At 44.2% G+C, this 16888-nt stretch overlaps 1 long non-coding RNA gene across 4 annotated transcripts; it reads right to left on the reverse strand.

The window, feature by feature from the left end:
- Nucleotides 1–11832: 11832 nt before the first annotated feature.
- LOC134439140 (uncharacterized) lies at nt 11833–14895 on the reverse strand. 4 transcript variants are annotated; one of them, XR_010032717.1, is made up of 5 exons: nt 14838–14895; nt 13663–14627; nt 13339–13433; nt 12885–13053; nt 11833–12662 (listed from the first exon to the last, which is right to left on the reverse strand). It is a non-coding gene; the product is annotated as an uncharacterized LOC134439140 (long non-coding RNA). The 4 variants fall into 4 exon arrangements; XR_010032716.1 differs by having other exon boundaries at nt 13663–13783; nt 14496–14893; XR_010032718.1 differs by having other exon boundaries at nt 13663–13783; nt 14838–14855.
- Between the last annotated feature and the right edge of the window lie 1993 nt (nt 14896–16888).

Here is a 16888-nt window from a genome sequence, read left to right on the forward strand (position 1 = left end):
GTCAGAGCCTGTCTGATTACTCAAGCACATGCTGTGTGTGTGTATGTGTACGCGCACGGGTGTGTCTATGTGTGTGTGTGTGTGTGTGTGTGTGTGTGTGTGTGTGTGTGTGTGTGTGTGTGTGTGTGTGTGTGTGTGTGTGTGTGTGTGTGTGTGTGTGTGTGAGTGCGTGCATGCGCACAGCTGTGTCTGTGTTTGTGTGAGTGCGAGCATGAGCACGGGTGTGTCTGTGTGTGTCAGTGCATGCATGCATGCATGCATGCGTGTGTGTGTGTGTGTGTGCATCACACAATGTCACAGTGTCATACATAAAATATGCAACCTGCCGGTCCCCTTGCTGAGAAGGAGCAGCACCTCTGACTGTGTGTGTAGGAGCGCACTGCTGCACGAGAGGAGGGCAATTAATGTGGCCAGCAGGGTCACTGTACTGTAGAGCTTGTGCCGTAGACAGTACAGTACCGCAGCTTAATCAATCATCTCAATTCAGCAAAACACATTGTATTTTTTTCATTTTATTGTCCTTGTGATTTTTCAAAAAAAGTCTTACCAAAACTGGAACAAGCACAATAAGAACATCTTTTTATTTATCATTATTATATTACTGAATTAGCTCCCTGAATGTATCCCTGAATATGTATCTCATGAGCACTACAAGAAATAATAGAGGTGGAATAACAATGTGAATGTAACATATAAGGAGTAAAATATTGTGATTTTTTTCCCAGCACAAACATTTGGAAGAATTTTATATGTGCAGAAGAATTTCTTATGGACTCCTATGCCTCTTTTCCACTGCCGGTAGGCCTACAGCTCGACACAGCACAACTCGGCCGCCAGTTTTTGCTTCACAATTGAGCTGTGTCGTGCCTATTCGAAAAGCAAAAAGTGGCGGTCAAGTCACGCTCTGTCGAGCTGTAGGCCTACCAGAAAAACGGCAGTGGAAAAGAGGCATTATTGACCTTTTGCAGACTATACTTTTTGGTAACAACTGGCCTAACGTATAATTTCTGTTTTTTTCCTCTGGTATTTTTATGTCCCCTCACATTCATTACCACTATCACAACATCAAGGATCTTTTGGTAAAAAAAAAAATATCTGTTCAAACTAGATGTAATGAAACAGTTTTCAGCTTTCAGGTGTGTACTCAACTCCTAAAAGAAATCAAAATGACTCCAAATTTCAAATACAGAGTTGAGGCCGAAATGGTTTCAGATGCTTCCTTCTGATAATTTTCCATTTTGTAATCAAATATGTAATGTATTCACCTTCTACGCATTTCACTGTGTAGGCCCTATGCATTTTAGCATGTACTGACACAATATGTGTTTTCCCATACATCCATTCACGTGTGCTGTACTTGAATTTTTATAAGTACTTTGGAGGGCCTTTGTAGATGGAATATGCTATACAAATAAACTTGCCATGGCTTGCCAGGGGTCATATTTATGCAGTCTTTTTGATACCACACACTCAAACAGACACACACACACACACACAGACACACAGACACACAGACACACACACACACACACACACACACACACACACACACACACACACACACACACACACACACACACACACACACACACACACACACACACACATACGCGCCAGGCCACCCTGTGGGTAGAAAACAAAGAATCTATCAGTACTTGCTAAAGGAGGTGGAGGAGGAGGAGGAGGAGGAGGAGAGCAGATTGCAGCCGGCAGGGGCCGAGCGCCTCTCCGACATGTCATTTGACATTTTAAGACCTTTCGCTGCATTATCAGCGGCCCAGCAGGGCCTGTGGAGCCACCACTGCTGATTGTGTGCCTCCGCGACCCGCCAATCCAACCAGGGACAGAGTGAGCGAACAAGCGGACCAATGTGCTTAGAGGGGAGATGGACTTTTCTTGACCCTGCCAAACCAGCATGGACAGGCAGACATGGTCTCAGCGAAGCCAGTTGCATGCCAAACTCTTTCCATTTCTCTCTTCACCTCCTTCTTTCTCTCCTCCATTTTCTTGCCTTCCATTTCCATTACCCTCCTTCCTTCCTCCTCCCCTCTTTCAATCCTTACCAGCTTCATCTATCTCTTCTCTTCCCCTCCTCCCCTCCTCTCCTCTCCTCTCTTCCTCCCTCATCACATCACCAGAGGGAATATGGAGAGAGGAGCAGGGGTTCTGTTTGTTTCCATGACGTCTAAAGGTATGTGACTGGGAGAGAGAGAGAGGTCCTCCTTTCACACTGTGTAGCCAAATTGGGATCCATCTAGGTCTTCCCCATACAGGGTGGATGGCTCCTTTATGTGGTGAGAAGAGGAGAAGAGAGGGGTGGTGTGGGGAGAGTGGGAGTGATGAGGGGAGGAAATGGGGGCACTGACCGAGTGGAAACAGAGTGGGACATTCAAAGAAGCTGCATGTTACCCACCACCCCCCCAATCCACCCCTGACCTGTCCTCCCCACGGTCCTACCAACAGAGGAGAAATGGAGGACAGATCACTCTTTCTCTCTCCATCCCCCGACCCCTTTTCATCTCTCTCTCTCTCTCTCTCTTTCTCTCTCTCTCTCTCTCTCTCTCTCTCTCTCTCTCTCTCTCTCTCTCTCTCTCTCTCTCTCTCTCTCTCCTCTCCGTGCTGTGCCACTGTGTCAGCATGGTGGCTTTTGCTGCCAAAGTCATTTCATCTTCATGTTGCTGCCTGTGCTTATTATCATGTGCCCTGCTAGACATCTCCCACTGCCCATTCCATCACAGTCGAGATGGGGCCCTTTTCTTCTTCCTCTTCCTCTTCTTCTTTTTCTTTTTCTTTTTCTTTTTCTTTTTCTTTTTCTTTTTCTTCTTCTTCTTCTTCTTCTTCTTCTTCTTCTCACTGGGGTAGTCTGTTGCTTATGGCAACGATGGTCTTGTGTGTGTGTGTGTGTGTGTGTGTGTGTGTGTGTGTGTGTGTGTGTGTGTGTGTGTGTGTGTGTGTGAGTGGAGAGAGAGAGAGAGAGAGAGAGAGAGAGAGAGAGAGAGAGAGAGAGAGAGAGAGAGAGAGAGAGAGAGAGAGAGAGAGAGAGAGAGAGATGCTACTACCCATCCATAGTCTGGTCTCAGCAGGAGGATTTGATTTTATACCAATCAGACATTCAACAAAAAAAGAAAAACAAAAATGTAAAAAATAAAACCCTCTGAGTGTTAAGGGGCATTCAGGAGGAAAGTATTGAAGCATAACTCTGAAATAATTATGAATTATGGAAATAAATACTTGCCTCTCACAACAACTGTCACGTCCCATTTGCTTTTAACATTAATTTGGGGATTACAAAACAATTACAGAGTGATTTGATTGCACAGCACCTAAACCATGCTTCACTGTGTGGCTACATCTTCATGAGATATGACCAGTTTTATTCTGCGCTTAAAAAGTGAAATTAGTTATACAGTAATAAGACCCCTTTATGTAACACACACACAAACACAACATTTCCTGGCCAGATGTGGAGTTTCTGGTGTTAATTTGCTGATGTGACAGGTCCGAGACTTGGACTGTTACATGTGGCACATGAACATCTGTCAGGTTTCCGGCCTGTCACCCGATGTTAATTAGTTTTCACAGACACACCATGGAGTATTTAGCGCCATCTAGAGTTGGGATTTCAAACTGCAGCCAGGTGAGTACAAGTTCCTTTCCAAGGGTTCGCAGAAAGTAGGCCTAACTAAGGTCAGTTTGGCATTACATAAAAAAAGACAGAGAGAGAGAAGCATACCATTTTCAGTCCAGCTCAGTGAAGGCAGCAAATTAGAAAGATACTTACCATTTTCAGTCCCATATGAGCGCTTACTCACCTGAGTCCACTGGTATGATGAGTTACTGGCAGGGCTGAAGGTTCAGTAGGCAAGGCAAGGCAGGGCAATTTATTTCTAAAGCGCATTTCATACATGGAAGCAATTCAATGTGCTTTACAAAGAGATAAAAAAACATTGAAACAAAGAGAGAAGACAAAACGCATAATAACAATAGCCGAGCAAGGCGTGCAGTAAAAAAAGAGGCCTACACAGCATGAAGGGCAGGGCATTTAGCTTTCTACAGTAATGAATGCTTATTACCGGTACATTGTGCAAGGATCTGATCTGGCAGCACTGTAACAGTGTTCTAACTGAGTTTAATACTGTAAACATTACCCTGGGTTGAGATGAACCTGGGGTCCGTTTCTCAAAAGCCTCTTTGCTATCGTCGTTAGCAAAGTCCTTCGTACGAGCGACTCAACTTTCTCTCGACAGCGACGCTCACCACTAAATCCAAGGGAACGGTAAGATGGTCTTAAAGGGATGGTTCGGAGTAGAATCACCCTAATGCCATTTGAACCGTGACACCCATCCACCTTTACACCCGAAGTGTTTTCTGCCGCAGACTTACATCAACAGAGTTGCCGTGTTATTCGATGTTTATTCCGGTTAGCTTGACTCAAGCGCATATGGATACTGGGCACCGTCTCCAAACTTTCCCCACAAAAATAACATGTCATTACACCAAACTTCTGCAGTAGCACAAATATGGTCTGTACTCACGAAACGAAGCATTTGGAAGTTTGGAAATAGTCCAGGAGTTTAGTATTATCAACACAAGCTGAATAGCTTCTCTGCTGCTAAAGCTGTGCCAACGTTACTTCCGTCATATGAGACAAGCCCGTAAAAGTCTTCAACAAACTTCCAGACGAGAGTGTTAAAAAAGTTTTCACTGAATTGTGATTAAGGCTTATATTTTCAAGGCAATACTTAAAAGATATTTCAAATCTTACCTACTATCAATTAGACAAGGATTTTCGTTATCAATACTGATGCTGAATTCACTTTTCATTGTGCATATTATGAGCTTCGTTGAGGACTCTTACATGCTTGTCTTAGATGACGGAAGTAACGTTGGCGCAGCTTTAGCAGCAGAGAAGCTATTCGGCTTGTGTTGATAATAATAAACTCCTGGACTATTTCCAAACTTCCAAATGCTTCGTTTCGTGAGTACAGACCATATTTGTGCTACTGCAGAAGTTTGGTGTCATGACATGTTATTTTTGTGGGGAAAGTTTGGAGACGGTGCCCAGTATCCATATGCGCTTGAGTCAAGCTAACCGGAATAAACATCGAATAACACGGCAACTCTGTTGATGTAAGGCTGCGGCAGAAAACACTTCGGGTGTAAAGGTGGATGGGTGTCACGGTTCAAATGGCATTAGGGTGATTCTACTCCGAACCATCGCTTTAAGACGGTCTTAAGACGGTTAGCAACGACAAGAATCGAGAAACGGACCCCTGAACTATACGTCTACAATAATGGACCTAACTGTAGTCTACTAAGTCTGTAGAAGAATTACAAGAATATCATACAAGAAACCATGGAACTCCAGTTTTTTAGTGCTGAACAGAAAAATGGATCAGTCAAGTCAAAGAAAGACAGAAAGAAACTAGATTGCATTCTCACAGAATATGCTGGAAGCGGGCTTGCCTTTTGGGGCAGAGATGAGCACTTTTATTTTTGGTATCTCTATCCCTAAATTAAAAACAAACTACTATTGAGAAAACAAAGCTAGTCAGAAGTTATAGGCCAAACAATTCAGCCATCTTGGATTCAGCCATCTTGAAAGTGTTGTAGCTCCACGTTTCGGGGATATACTAAATGGCGTAGGCCTACATGCTATTTTAAGTTGGCACTGCATATGATATAATTTTGAAAATCAACATGGGTCCGAGTGGGATTCGAACTCACAACCTCCACATCTGTAATCCAGCACCTTTGCCATTGATACTAAATGACATACATGGTATTTTAAGTTGGCTAAGGAACACTGCATATGATATAATTTTGAAAATCAACATGGGTCCGAGTTGGATTCGAACTCACAACCTCCATATTTCTAATCCAGCACCTTCGCCATTGATACTAAATGACATACATGGTATTTCAAGTTGGCTAAGGAACACTGCATATGATATTATTTTGAAAGTCAACATGGGTCCGAGTGGGATTTGAATTCCCAACCTCCATATTGCTAATGCAGCACCTTTACCATTGAGCCAAGCAGCTGCCTGTCAAGAGCATTCCAGCAAGACAATATCACATTGCATTGAAGAGCTAAACAATAGACTTCTAGAACGGTAGTGCAGCTGCTTGTTAAGAATAGAATGTTCTTTGCTGTTGTTAAAAAACTAAAAAGAATTGGCACATGTCCTGCTCACAGATTGCAGTCATACGTGTGATCTTCCTAACAGTCCTTGAATGAAGTTTATAGGTTAAACAGTTCAGTCACAAATGGTCCTTTTGGAAGATGTGCTGACCTCTTCAGAAAGGCACTTCAAGAGTCAATAGGAAAAGCCTTTGGGCCAGCCCAGCAGTTTTTACACACCTGCCATTTAAAAAGTAATGGGAGTTGGGACATGAAACTTTCACCGTTTGGAGTAATCTCATAGAGCTCGCTAACAACGCGTCAACTAAACTTCTAGGTGAAAGTGTTGATGTTTTACGAACGAAAAAGCCTCCTACACTCTGATCTGTAGAGTGGCGGAACACTCTCTCTTGAAGGCTCTACCATTGTTTTCAATGGGCACCCAAACTTGCACAAAATCGTCAAAAACGGAAAAAAACGACAAGAGACACGGACACGCTATATCAGTACAAATGATCTCCAAGCCGAGCCGGTCATTTCAGTGTTTGAACGGTGTCTCGAAAGGCCTAGGAGGAGATCCATTTTCTATTTGTACAGCCCTGACCAGGGGAAGCAACAAACAAAGCAACAAACCAAGCAAGTATAAACTGTACTTAGAGATTACTAGAAGCGGAACTTGATCTGCAAGCTCACTTAATAAACTATGCTTAGGGATTACTATAAGCGGGACTTGCTCTGCAAGCCTGCTTAAAAAGAAAGAAAGAAAGAAAGAAAGAAAGAAAGAAAGAAAGAAAGAAAGAAAGACAAAACGAAAGAAAGATAGAAAGAAAGACAAAACGAAAGAAAGAAACCACAGAAAGGACAAATACTGCAGAAGAGACAAAGAGAGAAAAAAACAAAGGAAGAGAAGACAGGATGACATCACATGAATGATCACATGACAGGAGAGAGGAAACCAACAGTGAGAAGAAGACAGCAGGGCCGCCAGTAGTACAGCACATCAGACATGCTTGCAGGGCTGGACCTGCCATCTGGCACAGCAGGCATTTCCCGGTGGGCCCCGCACCCTTGTGGGCCCCTATTTTCAGAAATGTTAAAAAAAAACAAAAAAAAACCACATTTCTGAAAATAGGGGTCATGAGGGTGCGGGGCACACCGGTGACTCAGTTCTGCACCGCTAATCATGAGGGGGGCCCTTTAAGTCAAAAGTGCCCGCGCCCTATTTCTCCCCCAGTCCATCAGACATGTTCACCATAGCATGTACTTGGGAAGTAAAGCAAAGACCGCTAATAACTCCCGAAGGCTAAAGTAGCGCCTATTTGTTAATTTGGTCTCCCCTCGTTAGATTTACTCTCCTGTGGGCATTGTGGCATTAGTGGCAGCGTGTGGTTGACTGTGGTTGGTGGCGGAGACAGTCAGGGAGAGAGAGAGAGAGAGAGAGAGAGAGAGAGAGCTCCTTGGTTGATTCATGGCAGCAAGAGACGCCACAGCAGCAGTAATCACAGAATAATTAGCGTAGAGAAAAAAAGGGAAGAAGGGGTGAGAAGTGAGTCAGGGACGGGAGGAAGTGTAGGTAGTGTGCACAGGCAGAGAGAGATCAATACCAATTAAATGTGGCGCCAACCAAGTGTGAGTGTCAGAGAGAATCGGGGTATATTTGCATGAACTTGAAAACTCACACTCACACGAACCCAGCCCTTGGGCTCACTTAGAAGATTCAAAACAGGTTTTAATGACTACAAAGTGTCATTAACACTGTCACAGTGAGGCATGACTGCTGAGATGCAGAATTTAAAAATTAACAGTGAAAGAGAACGAAAAAAAGCTATTTTAGAATTAGGCCTCGTCTGCTGCTTGCTACTGAAACTAAGCGGGTTTTGTATTGCATACCAGAGGAGAAGGTGAGGGAGGGGTTGTGAAGGGGTGGGTGGTGGTGGTTTGCTAGCCTCGCGACGCCATCCTCTGTACTCCACCCAAAGATTTTGGCTCCGCACATCGTCTGGCAAAAGCCTCGAGCTCGGTTCTCTCAGTGTTTCGCCAATCAGCAAACAGTTGAGAGTGGTGACGTAGAACTCACCCGCAAGCTCCGTTACTGATTGGTTAAGGTAACTATATTCACACTTTCGTTTTGTTATTTGTATGCTTTTGCGACGCTATATCGTAACAGGCATGCTAATAAAGCACAATATGGGTTTTAATTTGAGTTTGGAACTTCAATTAATTTAAATGATAGAGTAAGATCAGACCATCTCCCATCGTCCACGGAGACGGATTCCTCATGGCTTTTGCCAGACTGATTGACGGAGTCAACAGTCGGCTATTCGCCCAGGCTAGTGGTTTGCCATCAGTCGGTGGCTGGCAGAGAAGGGTCCAGCTGCAGTAAAACAGTTCCACCCTTAATGCAAGCACGCCCATGGGCGTTCCCGGCATTTGCCGTATTGGCCAATCGTGAAGGGATACTGCATGATGTCATTTTCAAGGCCATTTCCGGATGAAGGCTCCATGTTTTCAAAGATATCCCGTGCAAATTGTTATCTTCCAGAGAAACGTTTCACTGAACATTCCACTGCATAATATTCTCAACAATTTATGTAAGAAAGTGAGATAAATCACACGTTTTCTAATCCCAATATGTATTTTGCTTTGTCTTCCCGTACCTCGGACATTGTAGCCTACTGTTTAGAACTCGTGTCGCTATGCACAGATTTGTCATAACGTATCAGGTCGCCAAAATGCTTTGATTTCAACACAACGTTGACACATTGACAATACTGTATATATTGCCTAAATATATACTGTCAATGCGTTGGCATTACCTCACCTCGCTGTGTGTATCGAGGTCACTGTTAACACTGGGTAGCATAGGCGGCGCTACAGCAAGACTGTTGGGGAAGCTAAAAAAAAAAAAAAAAAAAAAAAAAAAGGGGGGGGGGGGTGCAAACGGCATCGGAGAGACTGTGGTGGTAGGAGGGTCTGGGGGCACGCGAGGCCCTAACCGCGACTTTTGACATGANATTATATGATGTTGAAACAAAATGATGAACAAATAAAACGGAGTATTTCCATGCGCAACTATGGGTCTTCATGCTCGTGCGCCAATGGAACTCTCAAACGCGACAGGCACACACACGCGCACACACACACACACACACACACACACACTGGAGGCAGGAGAGGAAGACGGCTATTTGCCAGACCATGGACTATTATCTCCCAAAAATGTCTCGAGCAATCAAATCATACACCCGACTGTCCACACCTTTGTTTCTATTGACATTGAGCCCATACGACTTCATTGCGAGCGTCGACGTTGCGCAACGGAGGTAAGCGAGAACTTGTTGTCACGATGTGGGTGTTATTAAATACAGCGCATTTAAAGTCGGCCACAAATATGAACGAGACGATGAGCTCGCACCGGTTTGCTCTACTAACACACCACGTGTGAGGAGTGGGGGGACAGGCAGTGAGGAGGAGCTGAAGTGGGGACCTGCGCAAACTTGTGTAGAGGTGTGAGACACGACCCATATACACACGTGAGTGAGTTGTTGACCAACCAGTTCATGGGCGCGTGACCTCGGAGGCAGTCCGCCGACGAGCGCCGACGAGCGTTGAAGGGGATAAGCAACTGCAGAGGTTGCAAGATCTGACTGCAGCCGCATTCATCCCGCGATAGTTTTACACCATGTGACATGTCACCTCGTCAACGCAACGTCGACGAAATTTCGAAGTTTGACAGGAAATCTAACCGTCATGCAGCATTTTCCATCCAGGGTGCATTGCTGTCTAAATGCGCATTCATGCGTTGACACATCTCGATCGCACCTATTTTCATGCGCTAGGTCAATCTAACTCAGACCGGTATCAAAACTCGCAATCAAACTCGCAAAACTAATGACGAGACAAAATGCGCACACACGGGGGGAAGACAGGAGAGCAAATAAGCCAGCTGATTGACCATACCATGCCCAAAATATCATATGGGGCTCTCATATCCAACAGGCTGTCTTCAGATGTCAGTTTTGCAGCCCAAATAATACAAATATGCTGTCATTTTGAATTTCTAGTTGAAGTAGCTTGTAATGTAGTTCGCTACATTTTCCAGATGGTTGTAACTAGCTTGATATTTCTATTGGATGTAGCTTGTCTTGTGGAGCTAAATGTTAGCTTACTAAATTCTACAAATAAGTAGCTTGCACAGCCAGACAATGTTCTCGCTGCCTTGCACTGTAGGCCTACTGTCCACTCCAGTCACACGCAGATGCCCAACAAACACAAGCGAATATAATCACATTACATATGGTAACTAAACCACCCGGGCAGCCCACCCTGAATTCAGGAAAGTGGTGTTCGCTTGGTGACAGGATAGCACAGGTGTTTTGCTTTGAAGTGGCTAGTTAGACGGAAGACAAGTAGACAACTACATCGATAACAACATTGACAACAACATTGCCACCAAATAGAAAACTTAGCGCTTCGGCGAGCACATGGGGAAAAAAACAGATTTCCTACCTTATTCTGTCCTGTTAATCCCTGTTACTTGAAGATAGAGGCAAAATATCCATTTAGATTCGCCAAAAAGGCTATCCATTTGATAGATGTTGAATAACGAGTGCTAAAGAGGAAAATGTCAACATTGTGACCTATGGCTGGTGAAAAAAACCGAATGATCTATAAATGAAATGCAGTGGAATCCCAATTTATTCTAGAGGTCATTGCTTTATCAAAATATTAAACATTCCAGATTCCATTTCATAAGCCACGAGCCCGCCTCACTGCCTTTTGAAGCCAGTAGAACTGACACCTGATTGGTTGACCGCAGCATGACATCGCCGCAACGACGCTAGATCTACTAACAAGGCACTTCAGCAGGAAACCCTCGTTCTGTTTCCTTGTGTGTGCCTGCGACACTCCATCGCTGCATATAAAAAAAACCCATGATTTTAAATTTTCTTTTTTTTTAATTTCTTATGACAACTTTGGGGAAGCTAAGCTTCCCCTAGCCTCTTAATAGCGCCGCCCATGCTGGGTAGGCTATATGATTAAACCACAGATTTATCCTTTCCAGGATATTAACACACCCCGACAAATAATAATTAAAAAACCCTTTTAGGCGAGGTTGTTCACTTGGTAAGACATGATATAGGCTACTTAGAAAAGTTGTACGATGTACATCAGCAACACATTCCCGACTTTTTGAAGTAATGAGTGTCACCTCACCACAGTTATGTGGCCAGCTTGAAAAGAGCAGATATTAATGAAAAAAATATGAAATAGTATTTGAAATAGCAATAGGCTATTTGTTTGTTTTATTGGAGAAAACGATTTCTTCATTACCATTGGCCTACCATACTCCATGTCTGTCTATGATTTAGGAGTGACCACACCATTGAAGCTTACCTCTTTATCCAGGAGAGGTTCCAGATTGGCCTGTCTTAATTCAAAGGCCATCAGAAAACAGAGAAAAATTTTCCTACCATCATAACCAGTGTTTGTGCATACATAATCAGGGCCGCTGACAGCTTTGGCTTTGCCCAGGACAAAGTCATCTGAAAGGGCCCCCACTCAATACATAGACTACATACAATGTAATGAGGACCCATTCCTGGACCCCTCGTCTCACTGGGCCCAGGTCAACGGACCCCTTTGTCTCCCCTGTCAGCTTCCCTGCATGTAGGCCACATACATTGCTGAAAGAAGTGAACGAGACAGGAATGAAATGTGAATTTATTTCTGTTTACTTTTACACTATGAAGTGTGAACGGTCAACAAGAGGGTTAACACAAAGTTTGAAATTGTGTTTGACCAGTCTCAAATGTGCATTTAACTAATAACTAAAAATAAGGCATTGGCATTAAATACAGACTGATACATACTATAAATACAGACACCCAAACAGTGTGCAATAATAAGATTAACATACTGATGGACAATAAATACACAAACACAGTGGACACACACACACGGCAGGAGGAGTTCATACAGGTGGTGTGAAGATGCTGTATACAAGGTGCAATGAGTAAAGTGTAAGCAGCATGGTGAAATAAGTGTTCATGGAATATTCTCCCGTGTCCTTGGTTATTCATGTGGTTTTCTTCAGTGCGTTGAGGAGTCTGATGGCTTGTGGAAAGAAGTCGTTTCCCAGTGTGCTTTTGCAGCACCGCATGCTGGGCTAGCGCTTCCCTGATGGTAGTAGGGAGAACAGGTAGGGGTGATCTTATGAGCTTTTCTGCTGTCCTCACCACTCTCTGTACTGCCTTCTAGTCTTCAGCTTGACGGCTGCCATGCCAGACAGAGAGGCTGCTGGTCAGGATGCTCTCAATGACACCCCTGTAGAAGGTGGTGAGTGCCGTTGTGGGGAGGTCGGCTCTTCTCTCATCCTTCGCAGGAAGTGGAGTAGTGTCTGTGCCTTTTTGAGATGGTGGAGCAGGGGGTGCAGTTGGCAGAGGAGGAGCGGCACAGTGGTTGGTGCTGGGTTGATCAGGTTCAGATCCGAAGTTGCTGGTGTCATCAGCCCTCCCTCTGAAAACTGGCTCTGTGCCTGTCAAAAAAAGGCATGTTAATGTTATGAATGACAATTAAGACAAAAACAACCACCCCCTATCTACCTACAGAAGGACATGACATGAGCACGTGCATATGCTTGTGCACATGCCCCCCCACACACTGCTACTGTCTTAAAGTTTGGTGCACGTGCATGCATGCACGCCTATTCTCCCCCCTTTGCCTCAAGTCAAGTGTGCATTTTAGAGGTTGTCCTCACCTGCACATGTGTGAAGAGCAGGAAGATTGGAGGTTGAGGATGAAGAGGCAGGGCAGGAGGTTCTCCTTGTGAGCGGCCCTGGTCCTGATGCTGATTGCCCATCACCATGCTGTGGCTCATCAAACCCATTACCGGCATATCAATGCTGAACAGGAACGACTGCTTCCATCTGCACACATGCACACATGCACACATGCACACACACACACACACACACGAGAGGGATACATAGAATACACTACATAAAAATCACACCCATCATTTTAATGCAGAACACCAGGCTGAAGAGATACACAGCTTCTGGCCTGTGCAGGGATCACTACAGTGCCAGTGTTTTGTATTATCCTCTATCCACATTTTTTTTTCAATAAATAAACACAGCACAGAAAGGAATTACTGTATGAAATACTTATTGGTCTAGTGCAGAACAAAACAGATTCAGTGTTTTACTCACCACTGTGTGCAAGTTTCTGTGTTCAGCTCAGGTGGAAGCCTCCATCACAACATGTTGGTACTGACATTAACCATCCTTCAGAAAACTGCCTCTGCCTGTCAGAAATAGCAAAATAATGTTAACACAACAAGGTAGTATCTTAAAAATATCCTTAACCAAAGACAGACAGACACACACTGCCACTGTCTTGGTTCTAGGACACACACACGCCCTTTAAGGGTCACATCACATGTAATGGCCGGGTTCTCACTCACTCACTCACTCACTCCTTTTCTCCTACTTTTGCCTCAGACAATGCAGTGAGTTTTTAAAAATTGGCCTTACCTGCACATGTGTGAAGGACAGGAAGGGAGGTTGAGGATGGAGCTGCCAGTCAGGAGGTCCAGAGCTGTCCTGGTCCATCACCATCATGTGGATCATCAACCCCAACCCCAACTTCTTATATCTGCGTGAACACATTCACGAACACTCACACACACACACACACACACACACACACACACACACACACACACACACAATAGGCGAGATACAGGTTATATGGCACATTAGGAGGCATGGGTATTGTTGCACTCTAGATGTTTAGAAATAAGTAGGTGCGTGGACCCAAAAAGTAGAGTTCAATGTGGGAGTACACTAAATAAGACACTGAGGTCAAGTCACTGCTCTCTGATGGCAGCAACCTGAAACATCTGCTCTACTCTGCTCTGAGAAAAATAAAACAAAAAATCTGCTTGTGCTTGACCTTAGTGTCTTATTTAGTGTGTGAACCTGCTCCCACATTGAACTATATGGCACATTTAAAATCAGACCCAATGACAAGTCAAGTCAATGCAACGGACATGAACCGACCATTACATTAAAATAACAGACTAAACAGTCTTTGGATGATTGAAGAGGCAGGAGAGATGACGAGGGGCCTCGATCCAGTAGCATTTATTTACTTCCCAATCTGCTCGTTAGCACCTGTTAACTTCATAACGATCGCGGACATTAATGGCGCTAATGTACATACTTTGAGCGAAAATTACAACGAAAATATCAACACAAACGTAACAGAATATCTTCCCATCAAAGATCAATAAAATAACAGAGAAATTAAAGTACAGAAACATCATTAAATAGTTTGTGACACGGAGGAAAAAAACACAGCTTACCCCTTGCCAATCTTCCCGAAGTGAGGAAGAGTTCCGGGTGCCACACCAATTAACGCCCCATCAGAAACAATAGGTAACGATAAACCCATCCCAAGTGGTATCTACATTAGCCCATATATTTTGAGAAGTTCACTAAGAGAAAATATAAAGGTTTATTTTTAGCACTACTACATCAAGTCGGTTTTATTTACAATTTCTTTACATGCACTGGTCAAGAATTGAAATTACGTTTAACACCAGGTTGAACAAATATGACACCTCCGACTTTCTGTTCGCACTCCGACTAAGTCAACTCGTAAAGTAACCGTTATGTATATTCATGCATTTTATTCGAAATCTTACCGACAGTTGAGTGATCGCTGCAGCGAAATCCATCCAGCGAAATCCATCCAGTCGTTTTAATAAGTCCCCCTTCAGAAACTTGAACAGCCAAAGGGGCGTTACTGGGCGGTCTAGTAATGAGGAATGGGCGTAGCGGTATTAGCTGGACAAGACGCAGCTGGACCATATTGGGCTGGCAGAGTTTCTTGTTGCAGTGGGGATGCTTATTGCAGTACAGACAAGTGTGTCCCTGGTGGCTCTGGGGGGGGGCGCATGGAGCAGGAGTAGGAGGAGCAGTAGTGCTGGGCTGGGCTGGGTTGTGCTGTCCCCGTTCCCCGTTCCCCGTTCCCCTTTCCTTGAACGAGGGGTCCCTTCGGACCACCTGCCAGTCCAGCACGGCCCACACGTGGCACCATGCACCTGGGTGTTGATTAATGCATGAAGGGGGCCCTCCAGCGTCGTCCCCCTTGTCCTTGTCCCAATACACTGTGTGCCATCCCCACCCCTCCACACCACTATCACCAGCCCTCCCACCACCACCACACTCAGATGTGCCCCCATTCTAATACAAATACATGTATAAACCTCCACCCCCTCCCCATCTCACTCTGCCCTTAAAGGCACAATCCCTCCTTCTACAATCTGATATACCTCCACCCATACCTGTCAACTTTGAGCTCCCCAAATCCTGGAAAATTCCCATATTTTAAGCCAAAATCCGGGATTTTTTCTAAAGGCTAAATTCTGACAGTGAATGGCATGACAGAGACTGATCGGACGGTGCGTTCTACTCTGCTTTTTGCAACAGCGCGCATGCAAAGACAGTACTGTCTAAAATCCCCCAGCACACGTTTTACAGCGTGGAGAAACAGTGCAATGAGCGCAATGAGTTTCTTCTTGTTGTTTTGTCGCACAAGTTGTCTGTTCGTGCACAACTTAGTGCTGGTACAGGTTGTGATTAAGGTTAATCGCATGATTTGCTGTTCCGAGACTGTTTTATGCGTTGCATGACTGACGGTTTGTGAGGAAAGAGTGGGCGCACAAGTGCTGCGGAGCTCGAGGGTGACAGCTCGTAGCCTATTTTCAAGGAACTTCAATTCTTGGTGTCATATCTGGCATACAATCTTCTGGCAGGTAGCTTGATAAGCAAGACCCTCTGTATCTCTCTTCAAGAGGGGGTGTGGCTCGTCGGACAGGGCCGTGGGTATAACTACTGGACCGACGGTGTTTTTTGATATTGTGAAAAATCCTGGATATTTCCGGGAACATTTTCAAATCGGGAAGAAATCGTGAAATTAGTCAAAATTAGGGATGATTGACAGGTATGCCTCCACCCCTCATTCTGATACATCCACCCTCCCACCATACACACACAACAACCATCCCTTCACTGCAGTTCCACCCCTTGTGTGTATATGCTTATGTGTATACGTCAAATGTCCTTGTTTTAATATTAATGTATTCTTTTTGTAGCTTATATGTGTTTCTAGACTCATTGTTATGTGTCATGTGTCTTGTGGTTTTTATGTAAGGACAGCCATCTATCTTTCTAAACTGCAAACCCAGTTTACCTTCAGGTACCAATGAAGTTGATCTGAACTGAACTGAACTGAACTGAACTGAACTGAACTTCCCCACTTGCCCAAACCAGACACGACCCTCCACTACTGCACCTACGCCCAATACTGTCGCCTCTGTGAGGTTAATCACCTGCACTCTAAGAAGGAATGTGTCATTTTTGACGCATTCATTGTGTTAAGGTGATTTTAACACATAGTGTGTGGAATTTGACACAACATGTGTATTATTCAGTTAAAATGCTGTGTTTGACACATTTTGTGTAAAAAAATTGTACATTAATAATTCTTATCGTAAATATGTTTTACATTTACAATGTAGCCAAAAACTCTTCACAAACCAGGTCTGTGGTTTGAATATTACACAAAAATAGTTTTTATTTCTTTGATTCCTTGTTCTTACACTATTACACTTTCTTACACACATCTAACAATTTACACAACATGTCCCTGAGCACATACATTCAAATGTGTTGTCCCTGAGCACACACAATA

The sequence above is a fragment of the Engraulis encrasicolus genome, chromosome 22 (genome assembly GCF_034702125.1).
Source record: "Engraulis encrasicolus isolate BLACKSEA-1 chromosome 22, IST_EnEncr_1.0, whole genome shotgun sequence".
Classification (NCBI taxonomy): Eukaryota; Metazoa; Chordata; class Actinopteri; order Clupeiformes; family Engraulidae; genus Engraulis; species Engraulis encrasicolus.